Source organism: Onychomys torridus, chromosome 20 (genome assembly GCF_903995425.1).
Source record: "Onychomys torridus chromosome 20, mOncTor1.1, whole genome shotgun sequence".
Classification (NCBI taxonomy): Eukaryota; Metazoa; Chordata; class Mammalia; order Rodentia; family Cricetidae; genus Onychomys; species Onychomys torridus.
The window spans coordinates 18,097,025-18,123,752 of NC_050462.1; positions in this window are offsets into that span (position 1 = coordinate 18,097,025).

Genomic DNA, 26,728 nt, shown 5'->3' on the forward strand with positions numbered 1-26,728 from the left:
AATTGGGAATGGGAGGTCTTAAGGATGAATGAGAGGGAGTGATATAGATGCCATGCTCAAGTAAAAAGTTCGCAAATATGAAATCAAAAGTATGTTTCAATTAGGATAAGATGTCTTTTAACGTAGAAATTAAAAGCAAACAGGGATAGTAAGATGACATAGGCAACATAAAAAGATGAGAGAATTAAAATGGGAGAAAGCAAAGGAATGTGGGAAGACTCAATGGGAAGGAAGCAGAGGAGGAGAGGAATGAGAGCAAAGAGGACAGAGGAGAAGAAGAGTCATGCTATTACCACAGCAACCCAAAGAAATTAATAGCACAGGAGAGCAAACTTTTCAACCCAACATTCCTGGGAAGATGCCCTTGTTCTCTGGAACTGATTGTATTTGTTAATATCAGCTACTCCCAGAGCTGCACAAAGATCAGGAGAAAGCTGAAATAACATGTTACAAGTTAAGTGTCTGTAATCAAATGTTACTCTAACATGGTATGGAAAGCTAGAATATTATGAGATAAATAACAAAGCATATATAGAGAGTAAAATTCTAGAGAAAAAAATTTCATTTTTCACAGTCTGAGTTAGGAGAAGAATGAAAACATGTTTAGAGGTCAGTAGAGTGTGGAGTTGATCTTCTAATGGCCTTGGCTTTTCTGAAAATGTGTTGGAAACATTACGCTCTTAGAGTGACAGGGTGCTGGAGGAGCTGTGCAATTGCTTGCAATCAACTATGAGCACTGAGAGGTTAAGTGTGCATAGAACGATTTCTGTGTGTCATTGAGAAGTATGGAGATTGTGCAGATCAAAACGATGAATCCATCTGTCACCGGATCTTGACTTCTTCTGATAGGAATTAGATAAAAATTGTCTGTAGGAATATACTCCCTGAAGAGTGCATTTCACATCATAGTAGTACACTTAAGATGTGTATGACGTCAGCTGGTACAGTACCAGGAACATATGGCGGTTTTAGTCTGAACTGTTTTTACTTTTAGTTACATCTATAGAGAGCTTCTCTTGCTGCAGCTTTAAGCAGTATGAATGGACAGTGGTAGCACATACAAAATGAAACTGTTAGAACTAATGAAGTCAATTCATTTTTGCATGTGCAAATTTGGCACAGATCTAAATTCTTTGCATTGATTTAAAAGCATAAAACATTATCTAAATAACTGCAGGTGCTCATAAAATTATACCACATATATGTTAAGTGTTAAGCTTGGGTAGAATTTTTAAAAATGTTCAAATCATTGGGCACTCGGGCAGAATAAAATTTTTAACAAAACAAGAAAACAGGTACATTTTATGGATCAGTCCTAACTAGTAGCAAGCAGCTATGAAAATTGTGGCTCTCATCAAAAGCAACGGTGGGTGAATGCAAACTACTACATCTTCATGAAATTTGTAATTGCTTACCTGTCATGTGGACTTCCTCTGACAGATCCTGTATATGACCCACCCCTGTACTTGATCACACAAATGAGAAATGATTGTGCATGCACATAGGTTTCCTCACTGAATGAACAATTGTCAGGGAACAAGGACAGGGAAAAAAAATCACCCCTTACCAACTGCAGTTGACGTAAGGTATAAGTTCATTCCTCACATGTCTCTTTTCTTACTCTGTGGATGAGTATGTCAGAACATAGTGGACCAAGAAGAATACAATGCTTTATTATCCTTCCCACCACGTAAAGCACTCCAGTGTTTCTAACAGCTTTTAACACTAGAAATTCTGATCATTGATACGTTTCCCTCTCATGAATACTTAATTTCTCAGCTGCTCTGAAGATATCTGAGCAAAAAGACAAGTTAGCCTACAACTGCTCTCCAGTTAGACACTGGAAACCTCTGGTATCTTTGCTCTAAAGCCTGGGCTTTATTTCTATTTTATTTTGAGAAAGAAAAGTTAGAGAGCATTTCATTCCAACCTTGGTAGCAGTGACATGTTGGTGAATGCAGCAGTCCTGTCCTTCCCACTACCTGGCCTTGAAGTACAGTTGTGTGGAAATGACATACATACCTTTTGATATTTTTAGCTCAGGGGTCAGGGACACTTGAGCCTTCTAGCAAAATGATGTTGTGATAAGATACCTTTATTCTTGCAAGAAAATATTATTTTCTTCTCTAAGTGCAAAGTTTTCTTCAGTTACTCTAACACAGGTTTCATGAAAGGTACTATTTATGATATAGGTGATAGAAAAACATTTTATGATGACAAAATTTAGTACCCTATCTTAAATATCGTATTTGTGACATAGTGTAATCAGGATTCCTTGATTTTATGATTCAAGGAATTATGATGCACCAAGGACCTCTGGACTTCTTATGCAGGGAGGAAAGATTCATTGGATAAACAGATGGTAGCTAAAGTGCTAGAGGAAAGTCTGATTGATGGGGATGCAAGTGTCATAAAGGATGAGAGATAAACCATGACACAGGAAATAAATGCCTGGAGCTAGACCCTGGTTGATTAGATACCTCTACCTCTGTTAGGCAGATTTTTATTATTGTAACAAAATATCTTAGGTAAACATCTTTGGAAGATTGATATTGGGCCACAGTTGTAGAGATTTTAATTTGTGATTTCTTGGTTCTATTGCTTTTGAGCCAACTTCCAGACAACACATCATGGCTTGAGCACAAGTCCTTTACCTTATAGTGATTGGTAGGCAAAGTAATAAAGTAGAAAAGACCGATATCCCATAACAAATTGTAACATATTCCCCAATGACCTGGAAAATCTTAGTAGTAGGAGCAAAGATAGTAATTTATATTAATTTTCTTTTTCTTTTGAAATATACATCCTCAAGGATAGTGATTTTTGTGAGTTTATGTTAAATTAGTTATATTTATTTTGTAAGCAACTACTCTTATGTTGGTACATTCCCCTTATATATAAAGATTAATACATGCAATCTGAAATAAGAAAAGTCTGCAAACATATTTTGGTGTTGGGGTATCTGTGTTCCAGACACAAATCTCTGGTGACCTTGAGTGATTTATTCAATAAAACTTATTCTTTTCTTTTTGGCTTTTGACAATGTCTAAATATTGCATAAAGAGTTTAACACTTATGCCAGTTCCCCATAAAATATGCTGCATTTCACAGTGGCATCAAGTGCTCTGATAACTACAATGTATCAGAGCGGTGATCACCACCTTAAAGCATGCACAAATCTTCTCTTAAGCACTGACCGGAAAGCTGATTTCTAAGTTTCCTTACGGTTCAGTGTACTTCCTGTATCTGAAGAGTAAACATTCCAGCTGGTGTACACTGATGCATTCATGTATGCCTTAGTCATTATTTTCCCATGAAGCATTTCTGCTATGAGAAGATTTTCCCCCTTCTTTTAATCCAGGAATAGGTTAAGTCTAGGAAAGAGATAAAACAATAAAAGTAGTGACATTGCTGAAACTACCTTCCAAATTGGTAGGTATTCTAGAATGTCTTCTTTAGGAGAGACTAACTGACAATGTGAGTCTATGCTTGTATTCAGTCACGTGTCTGGACAACATACATGCATAGAGAAAATGACTTGCAAAAGCATAAGAGAACCAAAGTAGTAACATGTAGTAGAATGTGCAGACACTTATCTTTTCTCCACGTTTGCCTATATTTTCTACATACCCTGAAAGTATCACTTGTATAAGTAGTAAAGACTTATGCCACACTGGACCTACTGCATAGGAAACCCAAGCATATTTCTAACCAAACATTTCCTAAAGTTAGCAGTCTTAATCAGCTACTCAATGTCTCTTTCCACCCTCCACCACCCTCATCCCCACTTCTGAGTTTGAAAAGACAAGTTTACTCATGTTCAGGACTTATGGGAAGTCTCTCAAGTAAGTGTGTATGTGTGTGGGGTATGTGTGTGCATGTATGCATGCTTGTGCATGTGTTTGTGTGTATACATAACTGCTGTACAAAGAGAAATTAAAAATAAAAATCTGTGGCTAGGAAAAAAAGTTTTGTTTTTGATGTTGTGTTTAAGATATGTTTATGCCTTAGGGAATATAAGATTGGTCTCTTTATTTGGCAATAAATTTGTGATTCAATGTTATGATATTTTTCCAATGCAGTTTCTTTTCCTGTGCAACTGCTTTTAAAATCAGAAATTCATGCTCATATACTTGTAATTGAGTGTTGGTTTCAAAGATTTAATGGGTAGTTTACTTCCAATGGATACAATCATTTTAACTCTTCCGATCTGAGCTTCAACACTGCCCCAGAATCGTCCAGAATAACCTCACTTGTCACTTAACAATTCATTGGAAATGGATTCTCTAAACATTCCTTTTGTACTGCATGCTTCGGCTAGGGAACAAGAAAGAACAACAGAAGTATACAAAGTCAGAGCCAGTAGCTATTATTATAACCAAGAATCCTAACTGATGCCAGGCCTTTAATCTCAGGATTCTACAAACTGAGGGTAGAAGACTTCCCAGGGGTGGGGTTCCGACAAGTATTTCAGCATGGAGTTTGAACTCTTTCCTGCTGAGTAGGTCAAAAATCTAAACAGAAAGTAGTTGGCTATACCCCTAACGTGTGTGTCAGGATTGCATCAGTGGGCATGGTTTTCCATGGCAGATTGGTAAATATAAATAAATACACACCATATCTGTTAGATTACTTAATTGCATTAAAACTCATTTCCACGTGGCTTTTTTAATATGCCCTGCATACGGGTCTTCGCATGGATCAATTCCTTCAAATCTCTTCCTGTCCTTGATCCCCCTCCCACTCCCGGCTTAAATTTTTCTGTCTTGTGTCCTCCCTCTGCACTTTAGTTTAACCTGTGTTCAAAACATAAAATAACAATAAAAGGATAGCAGCCTGGTACTGAGAAGAGCCGGAATGAAAATGCTGCTGCTCTAACTGGTCCTCACTGGAAATTGGCAACACCTGCGACAATGCTGCTACTTTTTATAGAACAGCAGCAGAATACAGGGAAAGGATCCCAGCAGTGGTATTGCTGTGTGCTTTACTACACACAGCCCTCAAACTCCAAAGATGAGACTAAAATTTAAACGAGTAGGTGATAACATGCTTTCTTTGGACTCAGGAATCTCTATTGTACTCACAAGGCAAAGCTGAGACAATTATTTTCTTCCCATACTCTACAGCCAGCAAGCATACAGTATATGTTTAAGGTATATCTCAAAATATGATCGATGTCCATGTTGTGCTTACGAATTTTTTTTTTCAAGAAAAGAGTTGTTGGTCCTATCAAATTTGACTACTACATAGACCTAAACATTAATGATTTTAACTATATTGTTTGTGTTAAAAAGTTCAAAAGGCTAAATCAGCTTTTATTGACATAATCAAGTGCACTCCACATGCTTATCATTTAGAGAAATCACCTCACATTCTCTTGAGAATGTATTCAGTGGAAATGGGACTTTATAAAAAACACTGGACTTTGAGGCAAACAATTGGCTTTGTGTATCTGGTCTGGGTGAATGATTGTAATATCTAGCCATTTCCAGGCATTCTCTTTTAAACAATGTCTGTAGTTCAGATCAACACTGCCCTCCATGAGGTTTCTATTTTTGCTTTTCTTGATCAGTCCCAGAGGAAGAGATTAAATTTGGTCCTTCAGAGAGACTTTTCTGGGTGACATGGAACTCAAGGCAATTTAATTCTGTAATGATTTCAAGACACTTTAAATTCTTGGCTCCCAGCTCAATTCTATAAACAATGAATGTATACTAAGTATCTAGAGGGCTGAAATGTTGGTGGCACATTTGTATTACCTTTACAGAACTTTAGCAGAACATATGCACAAGACATGTAAAATGAACAATCCATACGTTACCAGAGTTCAGCTTAAAACACAAGACAAAAACAAAAACAGAATATAAAACAGGTTGGAGTATGGGTGTCCCTCTAATATGTTGATTTTTTGGGGGGCAGGGTTTTGAGACAGGGTTTCTTTGTGTAGTTTTGGTGCCTTTCCAGGATCTCACTCTGTAGACCAGGTGGGCCTCAAACTCATGGAGATCCCCTGGTTCTGCCTCCTGAGTGCTGTGATTAAAGGCGTGTTCCACTGCTGCCTGGCATAGGATGACTTTTTTTTTTAACAGATATCTAAAAGAAAAATTCATATAATTATTTTAAAAGAGGACATGTTTTGAAAAAGCAAACAACTCGGTAGAAACTTAGAAGTGTTTGTCATTTAAACTTAAGAATATATACACTTAAAATATCTGCATTGCCACCAAACTTCTTTGTTTAGGGAGAATCCCAAAATAATTGTCAAAGAAAGATCAGAGATAGGCAGCAAGATGCCAAAATAAATTTTACTTAGGAACTTTTTCAATAGGGCAAAAAGGAGATCTCAGATTATAGGTGGCCTCATTTCTAAATACAATGAAGCAAAGTGAAAGGAAATACCACAGGTAAGGTCAGGTGAAGACTTTCTGTTTCAAGGGACCTAAAAGGATTCTGTCAGAAGATAGCTTGATGAAACACAGAAAACAAAAGATTCTTCCTAAACTGACATAAGCAGGTTCATGCCAAAATGGGGGATTCAGTCCCAAGAAGGGCGGATAATAAATAATGTGGCCTAATGGAGACAGAGTAGTCCAGCAGAATAATCTCAAAGGAAACGTCTTTGTTAGAAATCACAGGAAGTCATTTTGATGTGCATTTCCCAGTTAATTAGGGATGTTGAGCAATTCCTTAAATTTCTTTCAGCCATTTGAACTTCCTCTGTTGAGAATTCTTTGTTTAGTTCTATATCCCTTTTCTTAATTGGACTGTTGGGCATTTTGATGTCTAATTTCTTGAGTTCTTTATATATTCTGGATATCAGCCCTCTCTCAGATGTGTGGTTGTTGAAGACCTTTTCCCATTCTGTAGGCTGTCGCTTTGTCTTGTTGACCACATCCTTTGCTCTACAAAAGCTTCTCAGTTTCAACAGGTCCCATTGATTGATTGTTTCTCTCAGTGTCTGTGCTACTGGTGTTATATTTAGAAAGTGATCTCCAGTGCCAATGCGTTCAAGAGTACTTCCTACTTTCTCTTCTATGAGGTTCAGAGTAACTGGATTTATGGGGAGGTCTTTGATCAACTTGGACTTAAGTTTTGTGCATGGTGACAGATATGGATTTATTTGCATCCTTCTACACATTGACATCCAGTTGTCAGAATGGCTAAGATCAAAAACACAGAAGACAGCTTATGCTGGAGAGGATGTGGAACAAGGGGAACTCTCCTCCACTGCTGGTGGAAATGCAAGCATGTACAGCCACTTTGGAAATCAATATGGTGCTTCCTTAGAAAATTGGGAATCCATCTCCCCCAAGACCCAGCTGTAGCACTCTTGGGCATATACCCAAGGAATGCTCAATCACAAGGGCATTTGCTCAGCTATGTTCGTATCAGCATTGTTTGTAATAGCCAGAACCTGGAAACAACCTAGATGCCCTTCAACTGAAGAATGGATAAAGAGAATATGGTACATATACACAATGGAGTACTACTCAGCAGAGAAAATCAATGACATCATGAGGTTTGCGGCAAATGGATAGATCTAGAAAAAATCATCCTGAGTGAGGTATCCCAGACTCAGAAGGACAAACATGGTATGTACTCACTCATAGGAGGATACTAGATGTAAAACAAAGATGCTACACAACTCCAGGGAGGCTACCTGGAAAACGGGACCCTAGGAAAGACACAGGGATCACCCAATGACAGAGAAATGGATGAGATCTACATGAACAACCTGGATGACAGTGGGAGTAATGAAGGGCAAGGTTTGAGGGAAAGAGAGCTTAGGGGAGCAGGAGATCCCAGCTTGATCAAAAACAGAAAGGGGGAACAAGGAATAACAGACCATGATAAATGAGGACCACATGAGAACAGGAATAGGCAGAGTGCTGGAGAGTTCTCCAGAAATCCACAATGATACATCCACTGTAGACTACTAGAGAAAAAACCTGATCTGATCTAGTCTGGTGATCAGATGGCCAAACACCCTAACAGTCGTGCTGGAACTCTCATCCAATAACTGATGGAAATGGATGCAGAGATCCTCAGCCAGGCCCCAGGTGGAGCTCCAGGAGTCCAATTGTTGAGAAAGAGGAGGGAGTGTAAGAGTATGAATTGTTGAAACCGATATTGGAAAAGCACAGGGACAAATATACAAACTAATGAAAACACATGAATTATAAACCAAAAGCTGTGGAGCCCCCAGCTGGATCAGGCCCTCTGAATAAGTGAGACAGTTGAATAGCTTGAACTGTTTGGGAGGCACCCAGGCAGTGGGACCCAGATCTATCCTTAGTGCATGAGCTGGCTGTTTGGAACCTTGGGCTTACACAGGGACACTTTGCTCAGCCTGGAAGGAGGGGACTGGACCTGCCTGTACTGAATCACCAGGTTGAATTGAATCCCCAGGGGAGTCTTTGCCCTGGAGGAGATGGGAGTGGAGCAGGAGGGGCTGGGGGAAAGGTTGGGGGGAGGAGAGTGGGGGAAGACAGGGGAACCCATGGCTGATGTGTATAATTAAAACACAAATATAATAAATAAAAAAGGAGGAAACAAAAGGAAAAATAAAAGAAATCACAGGAAGATTTGGTTTCACCTAAAAGCATAGTGATTTGACATGGGAAAATCTCTCAGATAAAGTGCTTCATTGGAGGGAGAAATGGGAAGATAGGAAATGATGAAATTCTATTTAAAGTATTATAAATTTAAAAAATAAAATGCTCCAAAACACCAACCCATGCATCAAGGACAGATCCCAGCTCCACTGCCTGGGGGCCTCCCAAATAATTCAAGCTAATCAACTGTCTCACTTATCCAGAGGGCCTGATCCATTGGGGGCTCCTCAGCCATTGGTTCACAGTTCATGCATTTCCACTAGTTTGGTTATTTATTTGTCCCTGTGCTTTTTCCAATCATGGTCTCAATATCTCTCTCTCATACAATCCCTCCTCACTCTTACCGATTGGGCTCCCAGAGGTCCACCTGGGTCTTGGCTGTGGATCTCTACATCTGTTTCCATGGGACACTGGATGAGAGTTCTATCATGACAGCCAGAGTGTTCTGCCATCTGATCACCAGAGCAGATCAGCTCAGGCACTGTCTCCATCATTGCCAGTAGTTTACAGTGGCGGTATCTTTGTGGATTTCTGGGGACCTCTCTAGCACTCTGCTTCTTCTTATTCCCCTGGGGTCTTCCTTCATCACGCTATCTCCCTCCCCATTCTCCTATTCTGCTCCTGATCCAGCTGGGACCTCCCGCTACCCTTAGCCTCAGCTGAGTCGACCAGGCTGGGCTGACTCCCAAGGGGAGACCTTGCCTTGGAGGAGATGGGAATGGCAGGTGAATTGGGGGTAAGGGCTGGGGGGTGGTGGAAGGATGGAGAATGGGAGAATCTGTGGCTGATACGTGAAATCAAATTAATTATAAAAATAAAAGTCTATTAAAAAATTAAAATGCTCGATGCAATTTTTATCCATTTAAAAAATATTTACAAAGCTTGCTTTTGGTTTTGTTTTCTGTGATACAAGGTTACAAAAGATAATTTCTAATTTCTTTTTCCTTAAACCAGATTAATTTTTTTAGTAAGATATGTAATAAATTCTTTATTGGTGAATCATTTAGCAATGAATAGCGCCAGGCCTTGTTTAAAGGACCACACTAATAACAGAGGCAGAAAAGGATATGACAAGAAAAGAAATCTGACATAAATATGTTCTAAAGAAATAATTTAAGACATTCCTTTCTCCCTTGCTTTTCCAGCAAAACAATGTCATTTAGGAATCTTCCACATGGAACTAGCCTCAAGCAGCCAATGGAATGCAGAAAGAATAGATACAGGCAATTCAAGTCTGAATTGTTTCAAAGTGTGAACTGTACTGTTCTTAAGTATGTAAATTGGAAATTTTACACATGAGATTAAGAAAGATGGGCTATTTTGGGATGGAGAACAGAAGTATGCAAACTGCTGTTGTAGAGGACCTGAGTTGGGTTGCTGTACTCACACCAGGAAGTCCATGACAGCTCATAACTCAACTCCTGGAGATCTGATGCAGTTGTCAGAGTCCACTAGTACATGCACTCAGATGTGCACTGACCCACATATCTACACATAAGATTTTAAAATTGTATTTTGTGAAGAATTTAGAGATAAATGTAAGTGTAAATGAAAAATATGAAAATAAATGTCATAAAATTTCAATGTATTCATACTACAGATCATGTATTTCATATGCTCACATATACTATGTCTATTCTATACATACATGTATGCCTCATATACACAGATATCATATACCATGTATACACTATGTTTGTAAGCAACTTTTTAGATTTATATGATTTTTTACAACTATATAACATCATATGCCATATAGAACAAAATAGTATATAATACATACACATTTCTTTTCTTTCAACTTTTATTTTTACCTATTAAGAATGAACGCAATTTTAATCACTGAGAAATACCCATATCTCTTTCCTCAGAATGTTTTTCATAAAATACTGCTTCTTCATGTTGACATAATTTTCCTTTAGTAATAAAGTAAAACTTTAAATAAATGTAATCAAATATATTAAGTACAAACTTATGGTCTGAATCATTTTATACCTAATAAAACTATAAAACTAAATAGTTCATCAAATTAAAAGTGATGAAAGTATAAAACTATATAACATTAAATAACATTGTTCTTCCTTTTGTAATAGAATCATTGTATCTTTTTCTGTATTACTTAGGATTGAAGTGAGGGACATGAACTTGTGAAACAAGTGCTCTAACCAAGAGCTAAAATCTCAAGCCTGTCCTTATATTTTATTTTGAGACAGAATCACAATAATTTCCTAAGATGTCCTTGTATTCACAATATATCCCAGGGAGACTTTGAACTTGCAGTCCCTCTGCCTTAGCCTGTTGAATAGCTGGCACCATAATCTATGCCACCAATCTCATCAGTCACTTTTGTGTCCAGCACTAAAATACCTTACAAAGAACTCACTTGAGGAAAACTTTGCGTTAGTTCAAAGTTTGAAAAGGTTACAGCCAATGATGGTGAGAAGGTATGGACAGTGGGGCAGCCCAGTTCATGGCTGCAGCAGTATTTGGTGGAGTTTGTTCACATTGTTGTGTAAAAGGAATCACCACATTGTTACTGGAATCAAGAACTGGCTATCATCTCTGAAGACCTGTCCCTAAAGAACTACTTCTGCCAGCCAATACTTCACCTCTAAGAGTCCACAAAATAGTGCCATAACCTGAGAATAAATGTTCAAGAATGAACCCAGGGAGGACATTTTGAATTCAAACCTTAAAATTGGATAATTTTTAAATACAATAATTGCTATTTCCATGGTTCCATCAATCAATGTGTGTCCTGAAATATAACTATTGAAACTTGATGTTTGATTTAAAAAAATCTTTCTTTGGTCAGATAAAATATGCAACATAAAACACTTTTGTGATAATCACATTTTCACTTTTATAAATATATTAAAAAGCCAATAGGGCTCTGTATACATGTTTCCCTCTTAGGCTCAGAAATCAACAGTTGACTGAAATTGCCTGTCAAGGAATCCAGTGACCCTCAAAATCCACTCCAGTGTTTAGCTGTCTTGTCCTTAGCAGCTGGAAGGATCTGACATGGGTAAGCACTGCCTCTTGCTTGAGACATTTTTATCTTGGCTTTCAATTTATCATCTTGTTCTCGTTTGTTTCTTTGACTGGATTTATTGTTGTCCTCCCCCCCCCTCTTTTACCTGTTAGTCTTCTCCGTTTTCCCTTTCTGCCTTCTAATTTCTCTGACTTCTAAATTTATAGATCTAGTGCTACCCGCCCCCAAATCTACCCTTAGATTTCTAAATTCCCAGCACCTTCTTCCCTACTTGTGCCTAACAAAAACTAGCTTCCTGTTCTAAGATTTCAAATATCTACCTCTAAACCAGACATGTATATTGAGTTATCTTCTTGATAATGCCCTTTGTCATGACCAATGGGTACCGTGATCCTGATATATATTACATGTATGTAAAGCTATGTAATAAAAATAAATAGTGGACACTTAACAGCTTTGTTGATCTCTTTCTTGTCTCTGCCAACCCCTTCTCCAGGCTTTTCTTATTGCATAAATGGCAATCACTTATCAACTTTTTAGGATTCAGAAGAGGAGGCACCATTAGCTACTAATGCAATGCATATTCTGCTACCTGGATCTACTCTTCTCTATCCACCCTTAAGACAGAGTCAGACTCACACCATGTCATTCTCAGTATAATCAAATCAATAGGTACACTAACTGTCATCATAGGGCCTTCATCCAGTAACTGATGGAAGCAAATGCAGAGATCTACAACCAAGCACCACGCCAAGCTCCAGGAGTCTAGTCAAAGAGAGAGAAGAGGAATTCTATGAGTAAGGGGCATCAAGATCATGATGGGGAAACACTACCAAGCTAGTGGGAACTCATGAAATTTAGATCAACAGCTGTGGAGCCTCCATGGGACTGGACTAGATTAGGCCCTCTGCATAATCGAGACAGCTTTGTAGCTTGATCTGCTTAAGCCCCCCCCCCCCCCGCCCCGGCAATAGGACCAGGATCCATCCCTAGTGAACGAGAAGGCTTTTTGAAGCCCACTACCTATAGTGGGACACCTCATACTCCCTTGAGGCAGGCAGGAGGGGGAAGCTTAGACCTGAGTCACTAAATGGACCAGTCTCTGCTGACTCCCCATGGGAGGCCATACCTTCTTGAAGGAGGAAATAGGGGGTGGGTCACGGGAGGGGAGGCTGAAGGTGTGGGAGGAAGAAAGAGGGGGATCTGTGATTGGTATGTAAAATGGAAAAAAAGTTTCTTAATTAAAAAAGGACAAAAAATTATTGTCTTGATACACAGTGATGTGTCTAGCAAATATCCTCCATCATTTTAATCCTCTGTTCTAAGTCATACAACTGCTCCCATCTCTTTCTACTACGGCTCATTCTTTCTGTGTCCTGCTATTGACACTGTGCCCCCGCACAAACACATCCCTGATTGCCCAATTCAACCATCAGCTTGCAGTCTTGGAAATGTTACTTGTCACTTGTTGGATAATGCCAAGGCCTGTTCTCCTGTTTACATTGTTTAGTCATTAAAAGTTGCTTTCCTAAGTTCCACATCCACCTCCTCTTATCTAAAATGCATCCCCTAGTATTCTTGTCTTCCCCTCTGACCTGCTTGAATTTTTACTTATTTATTATTTATTTCTAGAATTGGTCTCTTCTCACTGAAATGAATGTTCCAGAAACACTAATTTTATAATATGATTAATTTCTGTTTCATGCTTGTACTTCTCAGAATGACTGGCCATTCTGATCAACACTTAAGATAACATAGATGCAAGATAATCTGTGTACAATATTAGATGAGGAGCTAATTTGATATTTCTAAGTTAATGGCAGCTGGATATGTCTGAAAACTTTTAGGGAGTAGAAGAACCACTAAGATTAATTGTGTGGACTTGGAACTAAATGTGCTGAGTTCAAGTTCTGGTTGTGACATAAGCTATGTAACATCTGTTTGTTTGACCTTTCTAAGCCTTGACTTTGTCTGCAAAAGTTAAGAAACCTTCTTATGATTACTGTGAATCTGTACTCATCAACTACAGGGTTTGAAATATCATTCTTAGTATAAATGGTGCATTATTATAAATCCCTCAAAATGGGAACTGTATACCCCTAAAGGTGAAGAGAGGCAATGATTCCCTATTTAGAAGCTAACCCTGTTGATTCATGAGTAATTTGCAGTGAGTGTGAATAGGGGCATCGCATGAATCAAATGAACCCTTACCCTCCATCACTAAATGAAAGGTAACAGACACTGATCTTAATTCTGTTCCTGAAATTTAACTCAAGGCTTTAGAAGTAAAGGATCATTTTAGTTTCCAAACTCCATATTCATTGGTATATTTACCTTCTAAATTAAAGTTTTTGCAAACAAGATAACCTCCAGTGCAGCCCCATGACCCAGATTCTCAACTGATATTCATGTTTGCAAATTACTGAAAAACTATATGGCAATGAAAATGGTATACAATATTTGTTCATTTTCTTTGTATAGTTGACTTTAGACCAGTGAATAGCATGGTTCTTGGACTTATTAAACATTCAAGCTTACTTCTTAATCACATATAGCTGGAAAGTGTACAGGATTTCACTAGTTTATGTATTAGACATGATATATTAGTTGATAGGGATACATTTTCTTGTTAAACCATTTTTTTGTAAATAACATTAGTAAAAAAATATTAAACAAATAAAAATACATAAGAAAATGTTATGTTGACTTGGACATTTCCTGAGTTAGCCATTGATCCTGAGAGATTGTTTCATTAAAACCACAAGAGACAACTCTTTTATGTTGGTTTTAAATAATTGTTAATATAGTCATATATGTGGCAAACAATTTTTCTAGAAAAAATTAACAACTAATTTATTTTTTTAATTCTTATTTCTTTTGTTGTTTTTTTGTCTGTTTGTTTGTTTTTTTTGCAAGACAGGATTTCTCTGTGTATCCCTGGCTGCCTGGAACTTGCTTTGTAGACTAGGCTGGCCTGGAACTCAGAGATCTGCTTGCCTCTACTTACCAAGTTCTGGGATTAAAGTCATGCACCACCACATCTTGCTAATGAAATCAACTCTTAAATTTCAACCTTCTGTTGCTTCAGAAGCAGTGAGTGGAAAATTTAGTAATTATGCCCTTTAACTCAGTTCAAAGCAAGGTGGTATTTATGGAGTTATGCCTATCTGTCCTTTATCACCATTGGGTAATATTTTCATGCAAGAGTTTCTAAATCACTGTTCTTATTTACTGACTCCAAACAAGTGTTGTATCATTTCAGTTGCCCTTCAGTTCTATTTTTGCATATGGATTTCTTCTATCTGGTCAGCTCTTTCATAAGCCACTCACTGAATACTTATGTGGATGGCATTGTGCTAGACAGAGCATAACTGGGAAGATAAACGATCAGATCTAAGTGTGTTCATTGCCCCTTCATCCTCATAAAATGTATGAAGTGTCATAAAATTTATACATAGCATAAAATCATAAAAGGGGCTTTAAAAATATTTGTGAGGTAGTCTGATCAGGAAGTCTCAAAACTGGTATAAAAGTGCAGAGATAAAATGTGCATGGCACCTTTAGAATTTTGAAGGGTTATGCTTTTTTTTTTTTATATTAAGGACAAATCATGAAAAATTTCCGAGTAGACAAAAGACAGGTCATATAATGAAGGTCATGTTTGATGACCTCATGCATATGTTTGTGGGAGAAGGGCTATAAGCATGAGATCACAGTGAAGGAGAGAATAGTATTCAACATAACCCTATGATAATATGAAACATACTTAAAGAAGGTATCTCCACGCCAGATTTATTTATGGAGTCACTATCATGAACTACTCCTGTGCAACAGGCATGACAGATGCAAAGATAGAAATGAATATGGAAATGGCCTCTGCTTCCAGCAAAAATAACCATAGTCCTCTGCTCATACAGTTGCATGGAAATATCAGAACTAAGTCTGACCCCTACCAAACCCCTACAAGAGGTGGATTTATCCTGCAACTCACAAAAAGAACATCAAGGATCCTGGGCATCATCCTTATTCTCATTTCATTAAAACAAAATAAAACAAACAATAAAAAAGCATGTTCGCTTAGATACAATTCATATAGAGATCTCCTTACTATTAACATAGCTGGCTTATGAATTCAATTTAAAAATGGAAGATTTAAAATTTGACATCCCACTTCCCAAAAGTCATTGACCATCAATTTAATGGATAAATGATAAAACAGCATGGACATAAGTGTAATAAAAAGCAAAGCAAAAACAAAACACAATATTGAGCAAATAAAATACTTCCCAATTTTTACTTTATATCATAATAAACTTTACTAGTATATCTAAGATAAAAAGCTTGTAACTTGATCAAATCCCAAATACACACACACACACACACACACACACACACACACACACACACATACATATATATATGTGTGTGTGTGTGTGTGTGTGTGTGTGTGTGTGTACATATACATAGGATTCACATATAGACATCTATATTCTCTATCTTTGAAAAATAGTTCTCATTATTTTCTTTGGTAGGTGATAAACACATAACATCAAAAGTACCGTTCCTTTAATGAAGATTTTTTTTCTTACTAGAAACCTTCATGTCTCAGATTTGATGATGTTTGTTCCTTTTAATTTTAGTGGTGGAGTTTTGTCTTTTGGGCAGAGTGCTCTGACAGAGAAACCAATTTCTATTTGCCTAATTAGAATTCAGGAGGTGATGCGAGATCTGAGAATCTTTAAATGGTTTGTCAAAATCTGTCCTTTCGTGGCTATAATTCAAATTCCTCAATTAAACTTAATTCAATGAAAAGTTTCCTTTAGGTTTTCTGATTAAAATAATCAAGATAGATGAATCATGACAAACGACAGCACACATCTGTGATATTACCTGAAGAACTTTGTGTGTATATCCCATGTTGTGTGTCTGAAACTGGCCTGAGAAGGAAAATGTCAAGTACACGTACGCTGGAACCTCTTACAAAGGATCAACTGAGAAATTATGAAAGGTAACAATGTCTTAGTCTTCTGTTTTTTAAATTAATTTAGAATGAGAGAAACACCAAAATAGGTTATGTTGAAGGTCCTGACAGATGCTGCTTTGTCTTAGGCTTTGCTTTTGTTGTTACCGTGTACCCTCATCTGTATTGTTCTTGGATCACACCCAATGAGAAGTGCCCTGACCTTAAATATGAGGATGATGTGGTTTATGGGACAGAGCACACAGCTCTGTGGTTTGGTTTTATAACACAGTTCACTCTTCTCACTCCAGCTCTTCTGATCACTTAGTAAACAAATGGTCAAGAGTACAGCACATCTGGAACCATGAAAGTTGGCTTCGCTGTAACCCTAACTGACCCAGAGAATGAACTGATGTTCCTTATCTTGATTATCCCTCAGCAGAACAAATTGAAACAGCTAAGTCACTAATTTACACCTCTGAAGAAAATAACCAGGTTCAGGATGGTTTATCTATTGGCACAATAGATATTCAGGCTGCCATCCCCCTAACAAAATGCTATAGAAATCAAGAATACAAGACAAAAAACAAATCAGGTCATTCACGACTGATAATGAAGAACAGTTGAGATGTCCTAGGCAGGTCTATGAGTGGTTAAGAGAGAAAGTGGGAAACATGCAGTTTGAAAGTAGAAACCACATGGTGAAATATGACACCATAAATGGAGCCGAATGCTGATAAGTATGCCAGGGTCTTACTCACATCATTTAATCCTTAAAACATCCTTCCCAAAGAAACACCTTTTAAATTCATGTTGCAGCTGAGAAATCTGGGACCCTGAGGAGTTAAATGACTTTCACTGGACCATAATTAGCTGCAAGGTCAACATTATTAATAGCTGGGAAGATGATAAAATGAAGAGCAAGAAATTGAATTGGCAACTTCAGAAGTGATGAGGGCAGTCTCATTGGTTCAGCCACTGCTGAGGGTAAAATGGCAGATAACACCATGGCTCAAGGGCATGCAAGAGAGGTCTCATGAATGGGAAGACACCAGACTCAACTTTTAATGACAGTTATCTCTCAGAGACTAACTGGGGTCCCACAAAACTATACTAATTCCTTCAATATAAAGAACCTCCAGTGGCCCAGCCATGTCCTTCCAGGCCTCCTTCCTTATTTGAATCAGTGGTAAGGATAATAAATCCATTTTCTATCACTTTTCTTTTTAATGTTTATGTTCTTAAAGTTTATGGTATATTATTTATAAATAACATGTATTTGAGTTTGAGATTTGCTGTGGGATAATGCTTTTGTACACTGGTTTAATTAAACACTGACCGGCCAGTAGCCAGGCAGGAAGTATAGGCAGGATAAGAAGACAAGGAGAATTCTGGTAAGATCAAGGCTGAGAGGAAATGCCAGCCCAGCATCCAGGGAGCAGCATGTAATGGCACACAGGTAAAGCCACAGAATATGTGCTGACATATAGATGAAAAGAAATGGGCTGAGTTTAAATGTGAGAGCTAGTAGACCTGAGCTAATGGCTGAGCAGTTTTAATTAATACAAGCTTTTGTGTGTTTACTTGGGTCTGAGCAACTGCAGACCACGTGGGACATAGGAAAACTTCAGCTACAGAGATTTTTACATAGTTTGGGAATCTCTGCTTCTTGAAAAAAAATGACATTTTATCCACTTACATCAGATAACATATTTATTGATATTTTCAGTCTGCCATGGCTATACATTTTTCTGTTTATTATTAGTTTCCTATTTTGTTGTTCCTGGTTTTATGTTTTCCTTTTGACAGATGAAGTCACTTCAGTTTTCCCTTCCACATGCCCTGTGGCTTTTTAGCTGTAACTCTAAATTTTGTACATGTAATAGATCCAATTGTAAGTTTTCTGGCTTGCTTGACTTGGCTTGCTCAATCTACTTTTTCATAGAACCAAGGACCACCATCCAGGGGATGACACCATCCAAAACGGTCTTGGCCCTCACCCATCCATCACTACTTAAGAAAATGCCTTAAAGATGGATATTATGGAGGTGTTTTCTTGATTGAAACTCCCTCATTTCACGTGACTCCAGCTCATGTCAAGTTGATGTAATTTTATCCAGCGCAAACAATGCTATAAATTTTTTCCATGCACTTCTGTCTGATCCATAATCACTCAATTTTAAGATCTCTCTAAGTTTTCTTTTTTTCCCCTGGGTTACAAAGAGAAGTTTGACTGAATTTAATATATGCAATTTTTAATTTAGATTTTAACTTACAGCTTCATTGCTTCTAGAAATGACCTCTCCATACTATCTGCCCTTCTGTTTTCCTCTTAGCCATTGCCTTTAGCCACTGAAATTTAACAGTTTAATGACTGGCACATATTTATAAAGATTAGTATAGGTTTTCATCTTCTACATTTGAGCTTCCTAGATTCATGGCTGCTCTGAAAGTTTGGAGGCTTTGCAAAGCATTGATGTGGGGTATGTGAGTGCTTTTAAAGTCTGGTATTCAACCTTCCCGAAAACCCGATTGTGTAGCCATTTTTAGACATTAAGAGCATGTGCTCTTAGATCTAAGAGCATGGCTAGAGTTCCTTTCCGTTATGAGTCAGGAAATTACTGAAATGACATTGGGGAAAACAGCGCAATGAGTGTAACATCAAGAAATTAGAATAATGGAAGTAGAAAGTATTTTTTGATAACAGAAAAGTAAAGGGAAAATAAGCAATTTGCTTTCAAATATAGTAAGTAGAAAATATAATTTCAGAGAACATCTTGACATAAATCAACCCTAGAAGGTTTTTTAATAGAGGAAGATTTTTTTTTTTGTGATTCAAGAGAGGAATCTGATGGGATTTTGGTGGGTTGGTACAGTTTCAAAAATACTCTAAAAGTAACAACAACAACCAAAAACAATTGCCTTCATGTTCAGTCCTGCCTTTGGAGTTCTTTCCTCCACTCAATTTTGTAAGTTTTTTTTTTTTTTTTTTTTTTTTTTTCTGTACTCCTATTGTTAAATTAGCTTTTCGGACTTCGATCCTCACCATTACATTGAATTCAGTTCAACAGGGACTCTTCGTGTTCCTTTGAAGTAACAGATGCTATGAGGTCCTGAGAACCTGTTCTTTGAGAGTCTGATTCCTTCCAGATCATGATAAATTGAGCGAGAATGGATCACAACCATATCTACATAGTGTATGATTTCTTGCATTAATCATCTCAAGACCAGTTCCCATTTTCTCCCCCTTATTCAAATGTGGAGTTTCCTCTCCCGTTGTCAAGAACACAAAGCTAAAAGGACTTTTGTTTATTCCCTGCAACCACTTGTTCTATCCTCTTCCCCATTCCCACCTCCAGATATGTCTGCAGAATCACACCTTTGTCCTCTCTACCACCCGATTCATCTTAGAACTGGCAGGCACCACCACACTGCTGACATGTTCTCCTCCAGCCTGCAATGGTTTCCAGGATCTACAATTTTAATTAGTGAGTTATTCTTTCTTAATTTGAATATTATTTAATTTCTGATTTCTGTCCTGATTTTTACTTGGCTAAGCACCCACTTCCACTCTACTACTCTTTCTCATCTTCCACAACAGATTCATGGTTGAGTGCTCACCTTGTCACACACTTCTTACTTCTTTGATATTATTCCATAAACATATCTGGCATTCTTCTATTAGACCATATTTCTTCATTTTCAGTATCCCCCTAAGGTCACACAAACAGCCAAATATTTACCCAAAGGCTTTAATGAAGAACCATATTTTATTCATCTTGTTTATATATCAAACATTTTTTATGTATCTATAACTTTACTGTTTTATTTGTATCTATAACTTTATTGTTTTATTTGTATCTATTTAGTGAGAAGTTAGATTATATCTTTAACCTTTACCAACCCTATGGGAGTGAGGAAGCAAAGCCAATCTGTCCTTCAAGGATCTCATTTAAATGTGTTACTGTTTAAGTTACGCTTGCATTGCATTTCTCTCTCTGATAACATGCTGCATCAGAGTGCTTCAGTCTTGACACACACAGGCTTATTAATTGCTTCCCTCTGCACACCATCCACTTTCACATATAATATTGATTGCTCCTTCAATATAAACATGAATTCAAATAAGCCAAGTTTATTTCAGGATCAGAAGACCAGCTCCATCTACCCCAATATATTATTACTTCTAGTACTGGATCTGAAATCAATAGACAGTTCTGTACTGCATTCTTCTCAGTTTCCAGATAACAGAAGCTGCCTTATCAATAAATACATGAATCAATTTTCTTTGGTATATAGCTCAGAAATGTCCATGCTTCCCCACAGGAATCATTAAATTGAAATGAGATACATATGGAATCAAACCATAGCACTATGTCATCATGAGAGATGATTAATATAATTGTCATATTTATAAAGAGGGAACACTGAGGCTGAATTGAATAATTCAAGATTTATGCCAACCCTAGTTTGTCATACCCCATAAGCATGATACACAGTATTTCTTAAAAAGGTTTTCCATGTCTCATTTGTACTAGTTGTATAATTTAGTTTTGTTACCCGAAAGTCATTTATTAGAACAAATTATTTCATATAGACATGCTTTGTCACCTCTCTGTAATTTTTATATTGTGTACAGTCATCATCCACAGTCAAATTCCATCTTAAAATATTTCTTTTTTTATTATAGAATGCTCCAAACTCTTTCTTTTTCTTGGTCTCTGTTATCATGGAAAATAAATCTTAGGCCATTCAAAGTTTAGATTCTTTTCAGGAACATAAATTTTCTTAATTGGATGTATATAAAATTTTCCTTACATCCACAGGAGTCAACATTTGTGTTAATTAATTTTCCCTTAATGAAATGCCTTAGGTAGTTAAGTTAGAAAGATAAGAATTTACTTTGGTTCACAATTTTGGTGGTTTCAGATCTGGTCCAATTAGCCCACTGTTTGGGTTTCTAGTGGGTGTGCCCATGGCAACTATAGAGCAAACTACAGGAAATATAGAAAAAGAGTTTCAGATTGCTCAATCCTTTCAAGCACACAAGCCTGATTAGATTACCTAAAGCCTATGGCCAGTTCCCATCTCCTAGAGGTTTTATGGTTTTCCAATGGTACTTGAGTATGCCTTTAACATTTTAGCACTTAGGAAGCATTCAAGGCACAACACCACCACAGGCCAATCATTGCTCTGCATTTTTCTGTGTTTTATTATGTGTTCTTTTAGAGGTTCCCTTGCCTACTTCTAGAATTTGGGCAATGATTCCATTCAACTCCTGAATTTATTTCAGCCTTGCTGACACTGTCCCTCCTTTTAATTTACATGACTTTTCCTAGTGTGAAGAAATCTATCAAGCTTGAGAGTCACGAGTATTTTTTTTTTGCAAGTATTTTTTTTAATCTCTATTACTTTGGGTTTTAATTAGACAGCTTATTTTTCATCCCAGTGCAATCTTTTCAAAGTTCACTCTGCCCTTGCTTCAACTGACCACCTTCTTACTTCAGGTTCTGTACTCTTCAGCATCTTCTAAAATGATTCCATGTCTCACAATAATGGAGAATAGGAATAAATTTTTCCTTAATTATTCAACATGGTCTCTTCATTCCAGGGTAGGATCTGTTTCAAGAAAATGAAAGGTACTTGTTGTAAACTGTTTTCAAAGATTTTTCTTTGGGAATTTTATGTATATTTACCATCTTTCTTGATTGTAAGTCTCGGCTTCCAACTCTCCCAGGAACTCCATCACAACCCCCTCCCAAATTCATGACCTCCTTTTAAAATTAATTAACTAATTAATCTACTGAGTTCAATAAGAGCTTCCTATATGAGATTGGATGTGACTATATCCCCAAATGTAAGTGACTCTCACTCTCCCAGAAGCCACCAACTGTCAGTGACACCTCAAGGCAAAGTGTACCCCTTAAACCTATAATTTCTTATATATTCTGCTGTTGAATGATAAATCTAACATCATATCTCTAGTGCAATACTTTTCAACCTGAGTCATGTCCCCTTTGGGGGTCTAAGGGATCCCTTTCACAGGGGTCACCTAAGACCATCCTGTATTTTGGATATTTATATTACAATTCATAGCAACAGCAACATTACAGTTATGAGGTAACAGTGAACATAATTTTATGATTGGTGGTCACCCCAACATGAGGAATAAGGAAGGGTCACAGAATTAGGATGGTTGAGAACCACCGCTCTAGTGGATTACCCAACTGACAGCTTTCTTGATTTCCTTTTCCCCTAAAATCTATTTAGTATAGTCTTCTATACTAAGATTCTTCCTACCTAAAATTGGCTGATATTTGAGTTAACTTTAAACATTTTATGTCCTAGAAGAGACTTTACAATTAGCATTCGTTTCCTTGTCTTTGGGCTGCCTTATCCCATGTTCTATGTTTTGTCATATGCTTCCTACTGAACTTTCTGAACATACCCACTGAAAATAGCAATTTACTAACTAACATCTTTTTTAATATATAGATATAGATATATAGATAGTTTTTCTTTGTAGCATTTCTTTATCTTTCATATCATTATATAATACTATATAGAGAATTGTACTTCTATTTTCTTATTTATTTTTTATTTTCTTATTTTTTGCCTGCTTGCCGCATTGCGGATAGGGTATTTAGGCAATAGCTGTCTTGGCTTATTTCAGTCTGTGTTCCATGGTATTTTGGAGAAGTTAAGTTATTTCTCAAATGAATGCACAATGATGACAGATTTATGTGTCAAGAACCATGTCCCAAATCCAGGCCCTGAGGTGGCTGCTATGGGCCATCCTTTTAGAGTTGCCTCCAATGTCATGGTGTCTTCAAGGTATGGTGTCAGTTGCATTTGTTTCCATATTGTTGGTGAGGTATAGGAACATACCTTTGCACCAAAAACAATATTACTAAGTAGAATTAAGAATTCAGTGCTCTTAAGGCTGATACAATATTAAAGAATTATAACATCAAAATTAGTGTGGTAGTACAGACTACTAATCCCAAGACTGGCAAAGAAGAGGCAAAGGAAAGCAAATCATGGATTAAAGGCCAGCCTCAGCTACATAATCATTACTTGTCTCAAGCAAGCAAATGAGTAAAAACAATTTGCCATTAATACAAACTCAGCCTGCTAATGGGTAAACTGGGAGCAGATACGCTTTGACACTATTGTCCTTTTGCAAACCTGGAAATATTCAGTTGAGGTTTGAGAATGCCTCTGAATGAAAGATTAGATGAAAACCAGAATACCTAGAGCAAGTTGTCCCAGGGAAAGAATTTTCTTCAGGAACATTTAGATTTGTGGATCCTCAGTATGAAAGTGGCACCAAAATAAAGCGTACAGATTTTAATCCCTCAAGTCCCATGGATTTCGGGAAATGTTACATAGGGCTAGAACAAAAAGAAAAATGTTCCTAGGGTCTGCTGATGTTGAACTACTTGTAGATTTCCAACTCAAAATCTTATCATCATGATAGCGTAGGAAGTTCACAAAGTAAGATTAATTTAAGGTGTTCTTTCTTTATTAATGCTATCCATGGCCATTTGTCATTAGCACCAATAAAACACTAGGGGAACATGACTTTAGCCTAGATCTAAAATCTAGGCTAAATGCCTCAGGACCTATTTCCAAATATGACAGGCAGGGTGATGACAATGGAAAGTTCCTCCATCACACATAGGGGCATATGTGCACACATTGTAAGCATCTGGGGCACTGTAAAAAGTAAGGTAACACATGTAGGAACATTTGTTGCTGAAAGAGTGCACACACTGGGGATCAGAACAGATAATTGTGGGAGTTTCTATATGAAGAACCCCTCTGATGCTTAATTGGTGCAGAAGATGTTTTGGGGAGGGTCTTTTCTGCTGGAATGGGAAAACTCATCTGGGAACAGAAGATGAAAATGTAATACTTTTTGCCATGGTGATAAATTTGGAAGTTTGCTTAGCTTGGAGCTGGGTCCAGATAGTGAAAGAGGCAAAACATTTAGAAATGTAGCCTGCATATGCATAATAATGTATATATGAAGCCCACCACTTTATATGCTAATGAGAAATCAATAAAAAGAATAAAATAATGCATAAACAACTGAACAATAGTCAGAAGATTCTGGAACTGGGAGGGCATGCATTATGATTTGATTCTCATATTAGAAATCATATTTATTGACAATTGGGTATTGTTGATATGCAGTAATTGTAAGCCATATTAAAACCTCACATGCTTATTAAGGACATACAAAGTCTATATAGAACCAGACACTCGAGGAGCAAGAGAAAAGAAAACAAAAGGAAAATCAAAGATTAAAAACTGGAAAATATCAAACAGAAAAGATGTTTCTATACAATACAAAGGAGTCACTCCAAAAGGCCAAATGTGATCTTTGCATGCAAGTATCATTGATACTTCTAGATGAACCTGGTAAAGAGAGCAAAGCAGGGTTAGGAAACATAGCTCAGTGGGTAGAGGATTTGTTATAGAAGGCTGATTTTGTCCATCATCACTCATTTTAAATACTAACAATAGCAACATAAACAAAAGAAGGAAACAAAACAAGTGACAAAATCAAAAAGCCACACCTGTCATACATCTATAACCCTAGCACTGGGAAGGTAGGGAAAAGAAGAGCCTGAGACCTGCTGGCCACCAAAACTAGGTGAATCAGTGACCTCCAGTTCAAATGAGAGAACTTGCCTCAAATAAATAAGGTGGAGAACATTAGAGGAAGGTGTTATCTCTGTTCTCCACACATATGTTGTGGTGGTTTGAATAGGAATGGACCCTATAGACTCACGTGTTTGAATGCTTGGTTCATAGGGAGTAGCACTATTAGGAGGTGTGGCCTTGTTGGAAGAAGTGTGTCACTGTGGGGGTGGGCTTTGAGGTCTCATACATACTCAAGCCATACCCTGTGGGACAGTGTCTCCTTGTTGCCTGTGGATCAAGATGCAGGACTCTCAGCTCCCTCTCTAACACCATGTCTACCTGTATGTCACCATGTCCCACCATGATGATAATGGATTAAACCTCTGAACTGTAAGCCACCTCACTAAATATTTTCCTTTATAAGAGTTCCCATGGTCATGGTGCTCTTCACACAATAAAACCCAAACTAAGATAGGTGGTTTTATATATTTCTACACACACACACACACACACACACACACACACACACACACACATATACACACACACACACACACACAGAGAGAGAGAGAGAGAGAGAGAGTGAGAGACAGAGACAGAGAGAGACAGAGACAGAGACAGAGAGAGACAGAGAGAAGACACAGACACAAAGATTCGGAAAAAGGGGAATCAGACAGGCATCACATTTATAGAGATTAAACAAATAGTAAACAACATCTCATTAACACTGAGACAATATGTAGTACTTCTAGTTAAAGAAACTAATTCCTGAAAAGTGTAACATCCCCAAAAGACTTGAGGCATAAAAGATTTTATCAATGATACCTAATAACATTTTCAAATTTCTCAGTTCAATTTCAGACTCATGTCTTCATTTAAAGGCTAAATGGTTGTAGTCCTTTATATAAATTTTCAAAGAGCAACAATAGAAGACAAACTATAGTAAAATAACAAAAGTCTTGAGAAGTATAACGCTTCAAGAAAATTTGCAGGTTACTGCCGGGGACCAGCCTCAGCAGTTCCGGGGGTCTGAAGGATGGAATACCTGGAAGTCACAATAAGAACTCAGAGACAATGTTCGTGCAAGCTGACAGGTCACTTCGGGCTTCTGCAGTTGCTAAATTACTAGCTTCTCTTAGTTTCTCTAACTTCTCTTTGTTTCTCTTAGCTTTTGCTGTAGCTTCTCTAGCTTCTGCTTTTTCCCTGGTGACCTCAGTCTTTTATTATCATAAGCAAGGGGAAACAGAAAGATAAGGGGAAATCACCCAAAACAAAATGTTCTCATGATTCCAAAAATTATTCTTAGAAAATCACCAATACATTTTTCATCATCTTTAACTAAATACAGGAACTATCCCAGAGTTAACACCAAAGCAAGAATAGTATGTTTTTATTATTACTGATTATACAGTCTTTTGAGTACTTGACCCAAAGGCTAGCAATATGCAATTTCGCAAAAAAAGGTAAAAATAAGAACAGTGGGCAGTGTACCAGACAGTCATTTCC